The 14,689-nt window shown below is 42.2% G+C and overlaps 1 pseudogene; it reads right to left on the bottom strand.

The window, feature by feature from the left end:
* Positions 1-12,974: 12,974 nt before the first annotated feature.
* LOC101720861 (cyclic nucleotide-gated channel alpha-1 pseudogene) lies at positions 12,975-14,446 on the bottom strand (annotated as a pseudogene).
* Positions 14,447-14,689: the final 243 nt, after the last annotated feature.

Raw genomic sequence — 14,689 nt, forward strand, 5'->3', positions numbered from 1 at the left:
ATACCAGATACCAACTCAGCAGAAGCCAACAGTTCTCACTGAGAATTAAAAAAGCTAAATTATTCCAGGTATTTCTTTAGAAAATGAGAAACATTTGGGGGCTCTATGGTTGAAGTGGTTGTGTGCAGGAGAGGGGAGGAGGGCTCCTACTCACTGAGCAGTTTTGTACACAAGTTAGAAAACACTTAAGTGTTCTTTTGAAGCAGGAGCGTGAACCACCAGATATTTTCTAGAAGTTTAGATATACCTCAGTGTTTCTCCTGAACATTCAGCAGCTGCTCATTGGCATTTTATAGTCTGCAGTAAGTGTGGGTCACCAAGGGTCACAGTGCGCATTTAACCCTGGCATCCAGACAGAGTACTTCACGAAGGCCAGTATCCTTCCCATTCCTCTTGACTTGTGACAAAAAAGTGGATCACAATAAAGTAAGGGGAAAACACTCTTGAAGAGACTAAAACCAGGAAGCTGAAGAACACTGTCAGTGTTAGGTGTACGCATTGTCATTTACCCATGGATTATACAGACAATTAAACAAAAGCCAAATTCCTGTAGAGAAAAAAGAACTCTGGAAAAGAAATGAGGGAAACTGGGAGTTTCCAACAGAATTCAGTGAAGACTGTGCTGAATCTCTTCCTGTCCAATAATTTATAAGCTGGGTCAAGGTGTCATGTGCCAGAGCAGCAAAAGGAAGTCCCACAATCCACAGATTGGGAGGAAACACCTGGGCCAAAACCACAGGCCACTGAACAGCACGGCTCAAGGACTTGCTTGTATTTATTTTACAGAGCAATATAGGCCCTCCATACATGTAGGTTCCACATTCTTGGATTCCACTAACAGCAGATTGATAATATCTAGAAGAGGGGCGCACACATACACACACATACACAAAAGAAAATACTCAGAAAAAAGTTGTGTCTGAACGGAACATGTAAAGACTTTGGTTTTTGGCCATTATTCCCTAAAAATATAGTAAACAACTAGTTCCACAGCATTTACATTGTATTAAGTAGCAGCAGGATGTGCATGTGTGCTGGTTAGGAGAGGTGGCTGGATTGGGAGGAAACTAACCTCATTAGTGGGTGATCCTGTCAATGCAAAAGCTGAATGGGCTACTAGGAAGTGGGCCCCAGTAGGAAGTGGGTCATGGGAGAGTGGCCTTGGGGAATATATTTGGTTTCTGGCCCCTTCCTCTCTGGCTCATTCAAACCCATTTGGGTTCCCAGACCCTATGAATTAAGCATCTTTCCTTCACAATACCCTTCTGCCATGATGGCTCTGCCTTAGAGTCAGCTGACCATGGACTGATGCTGTAAGCCAAATGTAACCTCTGCTTCTTTAACTGTGGTGTCAGGTATTTTATCTCAGCAATAGGCAAGTTGACTAATACAATATGTTATACACAAATACTACTCCATTTTATGTAAGGGACTTGAGCATCTTTGGCTTTTAGTATCCGAAGGTGGGTTTTGGAGCCAATCCCTTGCAGATACTGAGAGACAACTGTAACAGAATTCTCCAAATCTTGATTAGAAGTCTTAGTATTGGATCAGGGAGGGCTGGGGATTTAGCTCAGTGGTTCTGCCGCCTGCCTCTCAAGTGCAAGGTCCTGAGTTTGGTCCCCAGTACCAAAATAAGTGTACCAAAAAAAAAAGTGTTGGGCCAAGGATTTAGCTCAGCGGCATAGCACCTGCCTGGCAAGCACAAGGTCCTGAGTCCAATCCCTGGTACCAAAAAAAAAAAAAAAAAGTCTTAGTACTAAAGAGTTTCTTAAAGCCTTTTTGCCTACCAATTTTTGACCTGATGTGAATTTGCATATTATTGGACCTGGCCTGCATATTCATTTTGTAACTCAGCAGGAACCTCTAAGTCATTAAACCAAAGTTAGATTTTTCTCTTTTCCTATCCAAAAAATATTTCAAAGAAAGGGCTTAGATTTGAAAACAACAATAGTGTTTAAATTTGTATTAACAATCTAGTTTATTTTTTAAGATTACTTACACTACAGTATTTGTTTTGTTCTTATAAGAATGTGAAATTTACCTGTTACCCAAAGGTTTTAATACTTAATTGAATAGTTCCCTTTTCTTTTCACTTGGAAGTTATTTTTTCTAAGTATAAACTGTTAAGAGATTTGCCATTTTGAAGACTAATTTCTTTAATCTTTTAAGTGTATTAACATAAATTACAGAGTGCAATTTACAGCTCAAGTCCCTTTGTAAACACTGTGTTCTGCAATTTGGAAGGTTTTATTTTATTCTTTTCTCAGCCTGGAGGGCTTTTCATAAAGTACCAGCACTTTGAAAATATTGGAGGTGTGGCTTGTTTTCTTAATTTTCCCCCCAAGGAGACATTGAGTCTCTTTATCTTAGATTTATATAAGCTCTCCGTGGTCTCTTGAAACCAATAAAAATAAGAAATCCACAGAGGTTGAGAGGCATCATAGCTATATTTTCTACAAACCTACAGAGGGGGTCTAATTAATTCCAAAGAATCTTTGATATCAAGTCTAATTTCTCTGTCATTTATGGACTATCCAGACCAATCTTTCCCAAAGAAGCACACTCAGATACCTATTGAGGTCCAGAATCTCCTTGGATTTCCCCCTGCTAGTCCTTCAGTTCAAACCAATTCAAACCTAATGCAGCTGGGCTTTTATGGTATGAAGGGAGAGTCTCTCACTTAAACAACAGAAGAAATCATCACATTATTAAACTAGCTGATGATTGAACAGTGGCATTTTTCCCGAGGAAAAGAAAAAAGAAATTTTGAATCTCAAGCCTCCCTGAACTGACATATACATATTTATCCTCCAGGGGGCGTGAATTCCCTGTTCCTGGTGAAGAACGCACTTCCCTGGTCCAGAGTTTTGCCTCTTGGAGCCTCTAGAGAAAATTCACTTAACTGGGCCATAATCAGAACAGAAAGAAAAACTCCAAAACTTAATTAATTAATTATTAATTAATTAATTTTTAGGGGCCAGGGATTTAGCTCAGTGGTGCTGCTGCCTGCCTCGAAGTCGCAAGGTCCTGAGTTCAATCCCTGGTACCAAAAAAAAAAAAAAATTTAAACTTCTAGCTTTGAATCAGATAAAACTCCAGCCCCAAAACTAGGACCATTCATTCCAAGAAAAAGAAATACAAAGCTCTTCCAGTCTGCTCTGGCTTCTGGTGGGCTTGGAGATAAGACCTCCGTGGTCTGAACTCAAACCCAAGAACACCTGGCAAAAGCCTCAAGACAATCATCCATGACAGGAGGAAGCAGCAACTGCAGTTTTCACTTCCTAGTTTCACGTAGATGAGCTTAGCCAGCTGCTCCTTGATGCTTTTATTTTGAGCTGGTTAAGAACATCTTGAAGATAGGCAGGTGCTCTGTTTGGGACCCAAGTAGACTGACTATCATCACCTGGGTTCCCTTTCCAAAAAACAGACCCTGATGCCACCATTTGCTGGAAATGGAGGGGTTCCTAAGATATGAGACTTTCAGTGTTTTAATTGAAGTCCAAGCTAAACTTCGAAGAGTCGGTCACTTGAAGAACTGGGACCTGGAGAAGGAGGGGAGCCAGTGCAAGGCTGGACTCATGAGTTGTTTTCATCTCACAGGACCTCCTGAAGTGCCACTCAGAGTGCACTTCAGATTTTTTCACTTGGAGGATGGAAGTGGGGAGACTGGTCTACTGTTTCCCATCCCCAGTTAGTCATGTGTTGGCCTTTTGTGTGTTCATTCTCCCCACATTCAGGGATCCTGTGCATGAGCACCTTGAACCCCCATAAGCATTTCCCACTGAGGCTTCAGAGAAGCCCTGCAGCTGAAGAACAGCACCATGAGCTACACCCACACAAATCTGGTTTCTGTGACAATGGCTGGAATCAAAACTGGACAGACAGGGTGTGAGGTGGGGCCTGAGAAATGTCCAATCATGCAGGTTAATTTTACCTGCATTTGGTTGGCTCATCTTTGAGCTCAGTATGGGATCATCAACCTCTGCTCTTAGCTTCCAAACTGTTTATTAACCTTAGTGAGATAAAACTCTCAAACTCTTTGTTTAAATAGGAAATCCAGCAAAGTAGTTTTATATACATGGAGGAAGATGCCATTCCCATGATCCCTTCCTGGTTAAACGAGAATTCATAGGCATTTGTACCTCTCCTCAAAACAGAGGTGTCAATTTAAATATCATCACCTCTCTAAGGAGTTATTGAGACAACCAATCAAAATCAGAATTATTTAGAAATTTAAAAGTCTTAATATCACAAGACAATAACAATCTGGTTATGTCTTGCAAATATTTTTGGAAATCATATTTGGAAGAATAACATATATTTTTTAAATTTCCACAGTCTTTCAAACATTTTATTATGGAAAATTTTAAAAATAAAAATAAAGAGAATAGTATAATGCCACTTCTTTTAAAATTTTTGTTATGGAAAAATTTTATTATGGAAAATTTCAGAAATAAACTAGACAATAGCATTATGAATCCTCCTTGTACTATCCACAACCATCAACTTTTGACCTTGCTTTTTCTGCTTCCCTCAGTATAGAAGGCATACAGCAGCAAGCAGCAGAAAGTCTATTTGGATGATCTTAAACAAACAAAAGCGCTGTTAGTCTCAAATAACATAATGTCTAGAGAAATGCGTTTCAGGGTTAGGGTAGATTGAACAATGTCTTCCAAGATTAAGTACCTTCTATTGTTTTTGTTCTTCCATCCTTAGAGTATGATTGCAAGATGGTTATTAAGCTTCCAGAAATCACATCCTTATTCCAGGAAGGAAAAACACAAGGACAAAAAAGACCAAGTGATATGCCAATGGATATAAGTTTCTTTAAAAACCTTTCCCTGGGGCTGGGGATTTAGCTCAGTGGTTCCAGTGCCTGCCTCGCAAGCGCAAGTTCCTGAGTTCGATCCCTGGTACCAAAAAAAAAATTAAATTTAATTAAAAAAAATAAAAACCTTTCCCTGGAGTTCCAGACAGCAACATTTACTTACATCTCGTTGGCTAGGGGAGGGTCACTTGGTCTCTATCTGCTGCGGGCACAGCTGCCCTGAATTAAATCAGGGTCCTTTTAGAAAAAAGGGGGCATCTACAATTTTACCTCTGCTTTTCTCTCAAATATCCTCCCACCCCTTGACGACTCAGGTTATTCTTTTATTTAACAAATATTTATTTAACATTTACTTCCTGCCAGTCCCAAGCCCAGGTCCTGGGTCTTTAAAGAGAAATAAGTAGTCCGGAAGCCAATACATAATATGTAGGCTTGATAAATCCAGTCACACAAACACATTATTTAAAGATGTAGACATAACCCCTTGAAGACATAAAAGCAGAATTGTTCAAAGAGGCTGGTTGCCCCTGGAGACCAAACTGGAGGCAGGGAGGTAGCACTGGGAATTGTGGATACCATTATATGTTACTGCTCCTCTGTACTGTCTGGCATTTCATTTTTACCATGTGCCTACATAATTTTGAGAAAATATTTTTTAAATTCTTAAAAATAATATTGCAGTGAACATCTCTGTGCATAATGAGTTGTTGCAATGTTTGGCTATGTTTTCATGGTATAGTCTGAGAATTTCTATGTTAAAGACTGCTGATACAAATGGAAGGGCTTAAATGGAGTGACATGTGTAAACCACCAAGTGCATCACAGGCACTCAGTACACATCAGTGAGAAACAAATAAATCACCTAGCATTTTGACCAGATTCCAGCCCCTTCCTAAGGACTACCGCAAAGAAGTACAGCTCTCCACAACATTCCTCGGAGTCTTTTGTGAATACAAACAGTATTGTATTGAGCAGCGTGTGCTAATGTCAGTGCAGGTTTTTGGCAGTGTTTATTTGGAACAGATTCCTAGAAATGGGTAAATGCATAAGTAATTTTGCTAGACATTGCCATGCTCCCCTCCCATAGGGGTTCTGCCCTCTTCCACTTCCCCAGCAATGTGTGAGCCTGATTGTCCTCACAGCCTCACCAAGAGAGATTACTGTCCAACCATAGAATGTCAACTCGTCTGATTGCAGAGAAGCAGGCTTTCAGCATGGTGTGAATTTCCACCTTTCTCGTGGATGCTTATCATTTTCCTTAACCATTACCTATTCTGAATTTTCTTCATGCTTAGCCAACACCTCAGCTGATCTAGCTGCTCCCCTGTAACCCTGAAGGGTTGAGTCCCTTAGTTGTCTCACTCACGTCAGGCCATGGGTGCCTCAATTGCCCATTCCTGTCATTAATGAGCACAGGAGCACAGGGATGATCTTAGGGAATGCCCTAAACTGTACGCCTTCTCATTTCTGCTCTCATTCCATGTCAGCAACCTCCTTATGAAAATCAGGGTGGTATAGACCCTGCCAGCAGAGTAAATCTATGTTTGCCTCTGAACCCCTGGATCCAAAGCCTCCAGGAAGCAGCTGTGTCTTCAGGTTAAGTGGAACCCTCCTGTATCCCTTGATGGAAGAGCTTCCCTCTCCCTGAGGATCAGAACTTCTTATCCATCTGTGCTTACAATTGTAGGGACACAAAACAAACCTCCTCCAGGTGGATTGCTGGACACAATGGTAAGAGGAGCACTTCCTCTGACCTTCTGGTTTCTGGACCTCTGAGTTCCCACTGATGGAGACAGAGTCCTCATAACAGCCCTTGCTGACTACCCTTTAGGATAGTGGGACAGCACTTTGACCCCCTGCAAGGTACCATCCCCAAGCTAGTGCCTGCCCTACACCTTTCAGGCCAGGTAATTCCAGGTGACATTCTGTAGCAGGACCAGTGGATCCTGTGGGAATGACCGTCACTATAAAATGGGCTTAGACTGAGGCCATTTGAGACCACATTCTGGTCCCGGAAGCCAGAAACACTGTCAGCTCTACCTGGGTACTGGCAGAGGCACAAAATGCAAGAAAGACCAATGCATATGCAGAGCTAGTTTAAGCTCCTATGAACAAGAATCCCTCTTCCTTCCAGGCTAGAGTGGCCTGATGAGGTCAACTTGTTTGCTCTTCTTTAGGGATGGAACCACCCTGGGGATTCTGCTGTGGGCACATTAGATAATCAGCAGGAGCAGCAACAAGATTGGCCTTGCCAAGTAGGAGCTGTGCTGTCAGGCCAAGGCAGAGCTTCCATCCCTTCCACTGGGATGCCTCCATTCATGGGCCCATTGCGCAAGATCTGGCGTGGCTAAAGACAGAGCCTGGCTGACACCCTCAGAAAAATCATCCTGTCCAGCAGGCTATGCAGTGTTTCCTCCAAGGTGGATGCTTCCTAGTGAACATCGATGTGGGGCACAGACAGCTTCACACTCAGTGTCCATTGCTTACAACCAAATATGCTGCTGTTTCCCCAGTAGGAGGATTTCTCTTCTTTACTGCCTGGCCCCCGAGTGTGGCAGAAGCTTCTTTTCAGCTCACAACAACCTACAAATGAGCCTACCCATATATGAACCAGGTCTGGATGTTTTCTTCCTCTATCATCTGATCATAGAGAAAGCCCCATGAGGACACAGAATGAGCTCCAGGAGAGACATCAGTGCCACAGATTATGTGATGGAGCTCTGAGCCACTTGTTTGTGTAACTTAATTATACTGCAGGCCTAGATGTACCATTTCCATCTTGTGATGAATTACTACTGTGCCTTCCTGACCTTCTCATGAGATGATGGCTCTAATAATACCCAGCTCATGATAGGCAACTTCCACCTCATAATTACTTGGCATCCATCCATGGTCAGTTTCTGCAAGGGCCCATTAGTATGTCTGAAACTGCTCTTTGAATGCATGCTTCTGTAAAGTAGCAGGCATGCTCTGCTCCATGCATCTCTGACTGGACTTGCCAGAGATTCCACCCAGCATCCCGATCTCCATGGATACCTCTGACACTGTAGCTTGCCCTGTAATCTGGTCCTATTGTAGAGTCCTCTCTTCCTCTGGGTCTCATTTAGAATTGTTAGACTTCTAGCTACTTGGTAAATGCACTGGGATAGTATTCTCAATGTGGCATATACTGCCTCCAAAATCTGAGTAACCCATCTGATATGTGTATCTTGCTTACTGATAAGGTGCAATAATTTGTTCTTAACCTCAGAAGAGATGTCCCAGCATCTCTCAGACCTAGATTCCCTAAAACCTTCACCCGTGTAGCAAGCTCCTGTATCTTTGTAGTGTTTACCTTCCATCCTCTGACACACGTGTCTTATTAGAACATTCAAAGTAATGCCATTTTCCTGTTTATCAGATCCAGTTGCCATGATGTCATCAATACATTAGACCAGAGTGATCTTCTACAGAAAGTCAAAATGACCAAGGTCTTAGAAGACTACATTGTGACAGAGAACAGGACAATTATCATGGTCTTAGGCACAACCATAAATGTTACTGTTCTTCCTGTCTATATATGAATGTCTTTTTGTTCTCCTTAGTAACAGAGATTGAAAAGAACACATTCACAGAGTTGAAGCCAAGTGCCAGAGGCACTTTTTTTTTCCAATAAAAAGACTTCATCCACCATAAGAGCTGCACTTGTGGCTGCCCCTTGCATTCTGTGGTTACATTATCCAGCATGTTCCAAATGTTTTTTACAGACGTGAATACATGTGAATTAAATGGGGGATATAGTGGGGACTGCCTTCCCTATAATCTTTATGTTTTAAGGGTGTCATTAATTCCTGAGCCCCTAAAAATTCTGACATACAGATTCAGAAAGTAAATAAATGGTTTCAGTTGTAAGCTACCGTTTTGAGCCTGGTTGTCATGCAGCAAAAGCAGCATTGGACATGCAGGTTGGGAATACAGAAGAGAGATCTGAGCAGGAGGTATAGATTTAGGAGTCATAGATGGTCCCTGAGTCAAGGGAGTAGATAAGACTTCCATGGAAAAATCATATAGAGTGATCGCATCTTGAAGCCCCCAAAATCAACATTACTCAACTGTATTCCGTGATGTGAATCTCAGAAAGTGCCACTACCATCTACCCGGCACCCAAGCTGGAGACCTGAGCCTTTCTAAGCACACATATCTTCGGTGGTCTCACCCTGCCAGTCCCAATGCTCTTTTGAGCATCCTATACTCCAGCAGAATGAAACTTTCTGTTACCGCCCAAACGTGCTTTGCTCTCTTCCCCTCCCCATAACATTGCCTCTGTACCTTCTTCTGTCTCAAGTACACTTCCCAGCTCCTTCTACATGCATTTAACTGCCATTTCAATTTTATATGTCACTCCTTCTGGGTAGCCTTCCCTCCAGGAGAAGTTAGCTTCTCCTCCTTCCACACCTTTCTAGCACAGCCCATCGTAAGTGCTCAGCATGGAGGGCCGGGATTTAGCTCAGTGTTTCCAGCGCCTGCCTCTGTGGCCCCAAGTTCAATTTCCGGTCCCCCACCACCACCAAAAAAAAATTATACGTGCATAGCACAGAGATGATTGCCCTGCTTCTGCCAGCCCTTCACCCCTCCCCACCACTCTGATTATTTTTTCTGCCTTCCTTGTATAGAGAGCATAACAATCACTGTTGGTGATTAGTACAACACTCAGTCTCTCATTCTTAAGCCCCCTTTCCTTTGTCCTCTTAACTATAGAGGCTGGAAAACCTAAATGGTTGGTTTCCCAGGTTCTCATGTTTAGATCTGGCCACATTCCAAAGCATGGCCAGTAAGATGAAGCAGGGTTTTGCTAGAGGCTTCTGGGAAAGCTTTTGCTTTTCTGATCCAAAGGGCACTTGGCCTTCCCTTTGCTCTCGCCTTCCTGCCTGGAAGTCAGATGCAAAGCCTGAAGTTTCTTCACTCATATTATATCATGAGGCTACGAGCCAGCACCAGAGGGTGGCAGAGCAGAAAGCCACAGCAAGTCTGAGCCTTGGATGGTGTCTGAGAAGCACTGCCCAGCCTTGGCTGCCAGCCCGCAGACCTCTGCTTGCTTGAGGTCACTAAGTGTTTGGGTTGTTTAAGCCACTGCTTGCCCAGTGATTCAGCATGGGGCAGAAAGCATTCCTAACAGACAGAACACACAGAACAGCAGGGACTCACTGCCAGAAGAGTGTTTCAGGTGGAAGCAATGTTAAGATAAACCTACCAATTTGGGGGTTGATTGGTTCATTTCCACTCAGCTCCTAGTGCTGGCTTGGAAGCAAGAGAAGCAGCCTCTCTTCTCATATTCACAGCCGGGTGGGAGGCGGACTGATGAAGTACCACACCGAGCAGGCGGTAGTTACAGGTTTGGCACAGCTCACAGGGGCTCTGTGAAGCCCAAGTGCCTCATGTAGGAAAGATTTCCTGCAGGATGGGGGGCTTGAACAGGCTTCGAGATGAGTAGGATTTGTTGGTTTATCACTGGCCTTGAGAGGTAAGTGGGCTAAAGGAGGTAAACTTCTCGGCAAGTCCCTAGCATTCTCTGGAGGCTGAGTGTTAATACCTTTCTGACCCTATATGGAAGGTGGCTTAGAAAAGTATTCTCTCTCAAATTCATTTGTTGAACAACAACAACAAAAATGTATTTTGCCGGTATTAGAAATTAAATCCACGGCATTCAGATTGACCTATATCCCCAGCCCTTTTAAAATTTTTTATTTTGAGACAAGTTCTTGCTAAGTTGCTAAATTTTCCAGGCTGGGCTCAAACTTTCGATCCTCCTGCCTCAGCCTTCACATTACTAGGATTACAGACCTGCACCCCCATTCATGCCTTCAACAAATATTTAGTCTGCCCTTACCACAAATGAGGAGCTGCTGTAGGTGATATGGGTACACCTGTGGACAGAACATAGTCGTTATGTGACCTCAGTGAGCTCCCCTTTTAAGTGAGGGAGACAGATGGTAAATGGAAAAATACAGGGGAAGGATGAGCAAACTCAGGCCTCAGCTGCTTCCTTCGCTTCTTTTCAGGCTCTGGTTTTCCAGATCTGTTTACATATCTGGGTTCCTGTTGCCTACGCAACTCATTAGGCGGCCCTGCTCCTGGATACTAGGAAATAGTGACCTGGAGAGCATACTAGCTGTGGATGCCATGTCAGCCCCCTTACCACAGGCCACCCACTGTGCTTCTCTGCCTAGAAGCTCCTGCCATTCTCACTGCCTGTCTGGGTTGATCATTTGCTACCATGGCCATATCTCCCTTTCCTAACCACACATACTGTGAGTGCCGAGTCACACTCCATACTGCCCTCATTCTTCCCCATGTGCAGTACCATCTCCTCCACTCTGCCCACAACATTCAGCAGGACTCTGAAAGGGCTCTTTTCCCTAACCCTTAACCCTCCTCATCCAGAGCTGAGCTGATCACATAGTTCGTTGTCCTTAACTCAGACACCCATCAGGTGGAATGGGCACTATCAGTATCACATCAGACAACAGACCAAAACAAGTCAGTGGTCTCCTGTTCAGGACTCACTTCGAGATAGTCTCTGTGACTGTTGTATCAGTTTCCAAACTTTGTTCTATGGAACATCTGGGGGAGATTTAAATACAGGCTTCAGGAAAACAAAAACAAGCCAAAAATCCAAATTGAAATGATTCAAAGAAACTCTGAGCCAACTCAAGATAAACAGATCTTCCTACAGGACCTCCCAAAATGAATATGTTTTGGAAAAAGGAGAGCATGTCATGTCTTCCAAACCCATTTGCGCAGAGAGCATCTCAGAAAAGTAACGGACCTTGAGAAATACTAGACTAATGGAATTGTCCCAGCGTTTATACTTATCCCTGTCCTGGTGTTTAGTATTAAGATATGAACCCAGGATGGAAATGGTCTCATACCCAGTTCTGCCACTTCCTAGCTGGGTGTCATTTTTTCATCAGGATGCGTTTGGCTACAAGGAGCAAATACCAGTAAGTTTTATGGTTTGTTATATTCATAACAAGAACAGCTGAGTCTTGTATTTCCAGTACAGAATTCTCAAGGACTGCCCATTTCTTTACCCACGATCGTCAGCACGTTGCTTTTCTCCTCTTATGGTTACCAGGTGGCTATACCATTTCAACATAACACACAGAAACAAAGAGACCACTTCCTCCCACATATGCCTTTATCATTTATTCTTAGCAGGAAAAGTTTCCAGTTGCTCCTCATGCACACATACCTGTAGGTGTCATTAGTGGCTCGAGGGTGACCAATCATCCCAGTTTGCCCATGAATGAAGGGTTTTCTGGGATGCAGTACTACTAGTACTAAAACCAGGACACCCCTGGAAAAGCTTGGACACTGCGGTAACTGGGAAGGAGTGAACCATGTGGCTGCCTAAATCAGTCATCCCACAGAGGAATGGTGTTACTGTGTTTAGGTTGAGCTAATCATGATTTATGCCCTTGAGGCTAGAGAGGAGGGTAGGTCTTCTGAATATAGAATAATGAACACCCAAACAATACCTACTTTTTTAACAGTGAGGAAGAAGGGAACAGCTATTGAGTATGCAATCATCAGAGCTGCCTTATCTGTAAAGTAAGATGTAATTATTCATCCCTCATGCAGTTGTTCTGAAGCATTAGATAAAATGACATATGACATGAATAATAGCATCTTTTTGTTAGGCATTTACTATGTGCAAAGCTCCATGCTAAAGATATTTATTTGCATTAAGGGCATTACACATGTTGTGTTATATGTCTGTACAACATTTAAGAGAACACAGATGTAAACCCCATATTGCAAATGTTTCTGAAACATAAAGAGTTAAGTGATTTACCCAAGGTCATACAGCTAGTAAGCCATAGATCCAGGTCTCAAAACCAAGTCTGATAGCATAATGTCTCTCTGTAATATACATGATAATTTCTAATGACTCTGAATTGATTTTACTCAACAATGAAAACTCCCTGAAAGTGAGGGGTACATGGTCACTTTTATAAAGATTATTACATAAAAAGAGCATATGTGGGGCCAGGGATTTAGCTCAGTGGTTTCCTTGCCTGCTGCACAAGGACAAGGACCCGAGTTCGATCCCTGGTACCAAAAAATTAAATAAATAAATAAATAAATAGCATATGTGAAAAAAATCAAGAGATACCAATATTGACAAGTTAATCAGTTTATATCTTTGTACATTATCATTGTAAAAGCTCCCAAGATACAGTGATTCTTTAATCATAGTACTGCACATGAGCATGTGGGCTTCAAGCCCTGCCCCAAAGCACATTTTCCTTATAGAAAATTTCTCCAACTTGATCTTCTTCCAAATTATTGTTGCCTATGGTCACATGACCAAAAGCATCATGAGATGAGATGCATCTTTGCCAATGATCAGCTTTTGGTTCTGTTTAGACTGGGCCCACTCTTCACATCCTTTAGTGGCAGTTTCTTTCTGTGGCAGTTTCAGAAATTTCTCAGCCTTGGTTAATCTTTGTTTCGGCTTCTACTGCATTGACTCACACTCAGCCAGGGTTCAGGCAAACACTGCAGGCGCTTAGTAGATCACTGACCACATCCTTCGGAAGACCTTTTCCTGAGGTCTTTAAGCTCACTTCCAGGATTGCAATATTTATATCCATTAGACCTTCTTTTTTTCTGTATTTTCTTCCCTTTCTCTTCCAGCAGAACTTCGGTATCTGAGTACTAAAAGCTTCTATAAAGACAGACTAAGTCTGCATAGCCAATACTTTTAATATTGGCCATATTTTGGTTGCCAGTTTTACTGCCTTGAATGTTAAGAATGCTTTTCTCCCCCAAAGAGTGATTCTGGGATCTGCCACCATGGAAAGTTTGCCTTTTTGATGATGTAAATCTCTCATCCAGTATCTTCTGCCTTACAAAGATAATCTCCAGGTCTACAGACTTAGAGTCTAGCTCTACTAACAGACCAGCTTCACGGTCAGCAGAAATGAGCACCTTTGTTAATGTATTTAGATGAACACGGATGGTAATTTCTGCTTGTAATTTCTGACAAGGCTTCTTTCTTGTCAGTTGATTTTTTTGTTGGTCCATAGATAGCTGAGCCATTTAATAACCCTCTTTTCTATCTTTGGTTATATTTCAACGATACATATACTGTTTGATAGTATCATTTTTTGCTTGAAATCCTGTTCTGACTGCATTCATATTGGAAAGCATATAACCAATATTACCAAAAACAGTAACAGAAAAATCAATGTTCCAGTAAAAAAATCAACCACCACAAACATACTTAAAATCCCTCACAGGAAGTGGTAGTTTGCCAATGGTTGTCAACATTAGTGTAGATAAGTAAAGGCTTCCCAACGGCCAAATACAGAATTATTAACACCAGGATACACTATTCCGAAGCTATTCCAATACACAATATTAGCTTTGGAAATGTATTAGTGCACACATGAATCCAGGGGATTATGATGATAATATAATAAGGTTAGAAGTCCTGAAGATGTTTGAATATTTAGTCCTTGTATCTGTTCTCTGGAAGAACTCAAACATACAAGAAAGCCTTAACATTCCATTTGATCTAATTTCTGGATGGTTACATCCAAGGTTATAATACAGCAGATCACCGACAAAACATATTTAAATTGCAATGCTTTTGTTTTTGTTTTTTTGTTTTTTGGTATCAGGGATTGAGCTCAGGACCTTGTGCTTGCAAGGCAGGCCTGGTGCCACTGAGCTAAATCCCTGCAAGTTTAACTTAGGTTTGTCTGTGAGTTTAAGCACTCCTTTGCCAACAGTCCTTGTTCCTGGGTAACCTGTGCTGTTTGCTCAAATGTTACCATTTATACAAACATACCAAGAAGATAGATTGCATCT

Source organism: Heterocephalus glaber, unplaced genomic scaffold (assembly GCF_053883595.1).
Source record: "Heterocephalus glaber isolate CG9 unplaced genomic scaffold, H.glaber_assembly_v1.0 deba00001428, whole genome shotgun sequence".
NCBI classification, from domain to species: domain Eukaryota; kingdom Metazoa; phylum Chordata; class Mammalia; order Rodentia; family Bathyergidae; genus Heterocephalus; species Heterocephalus glaber.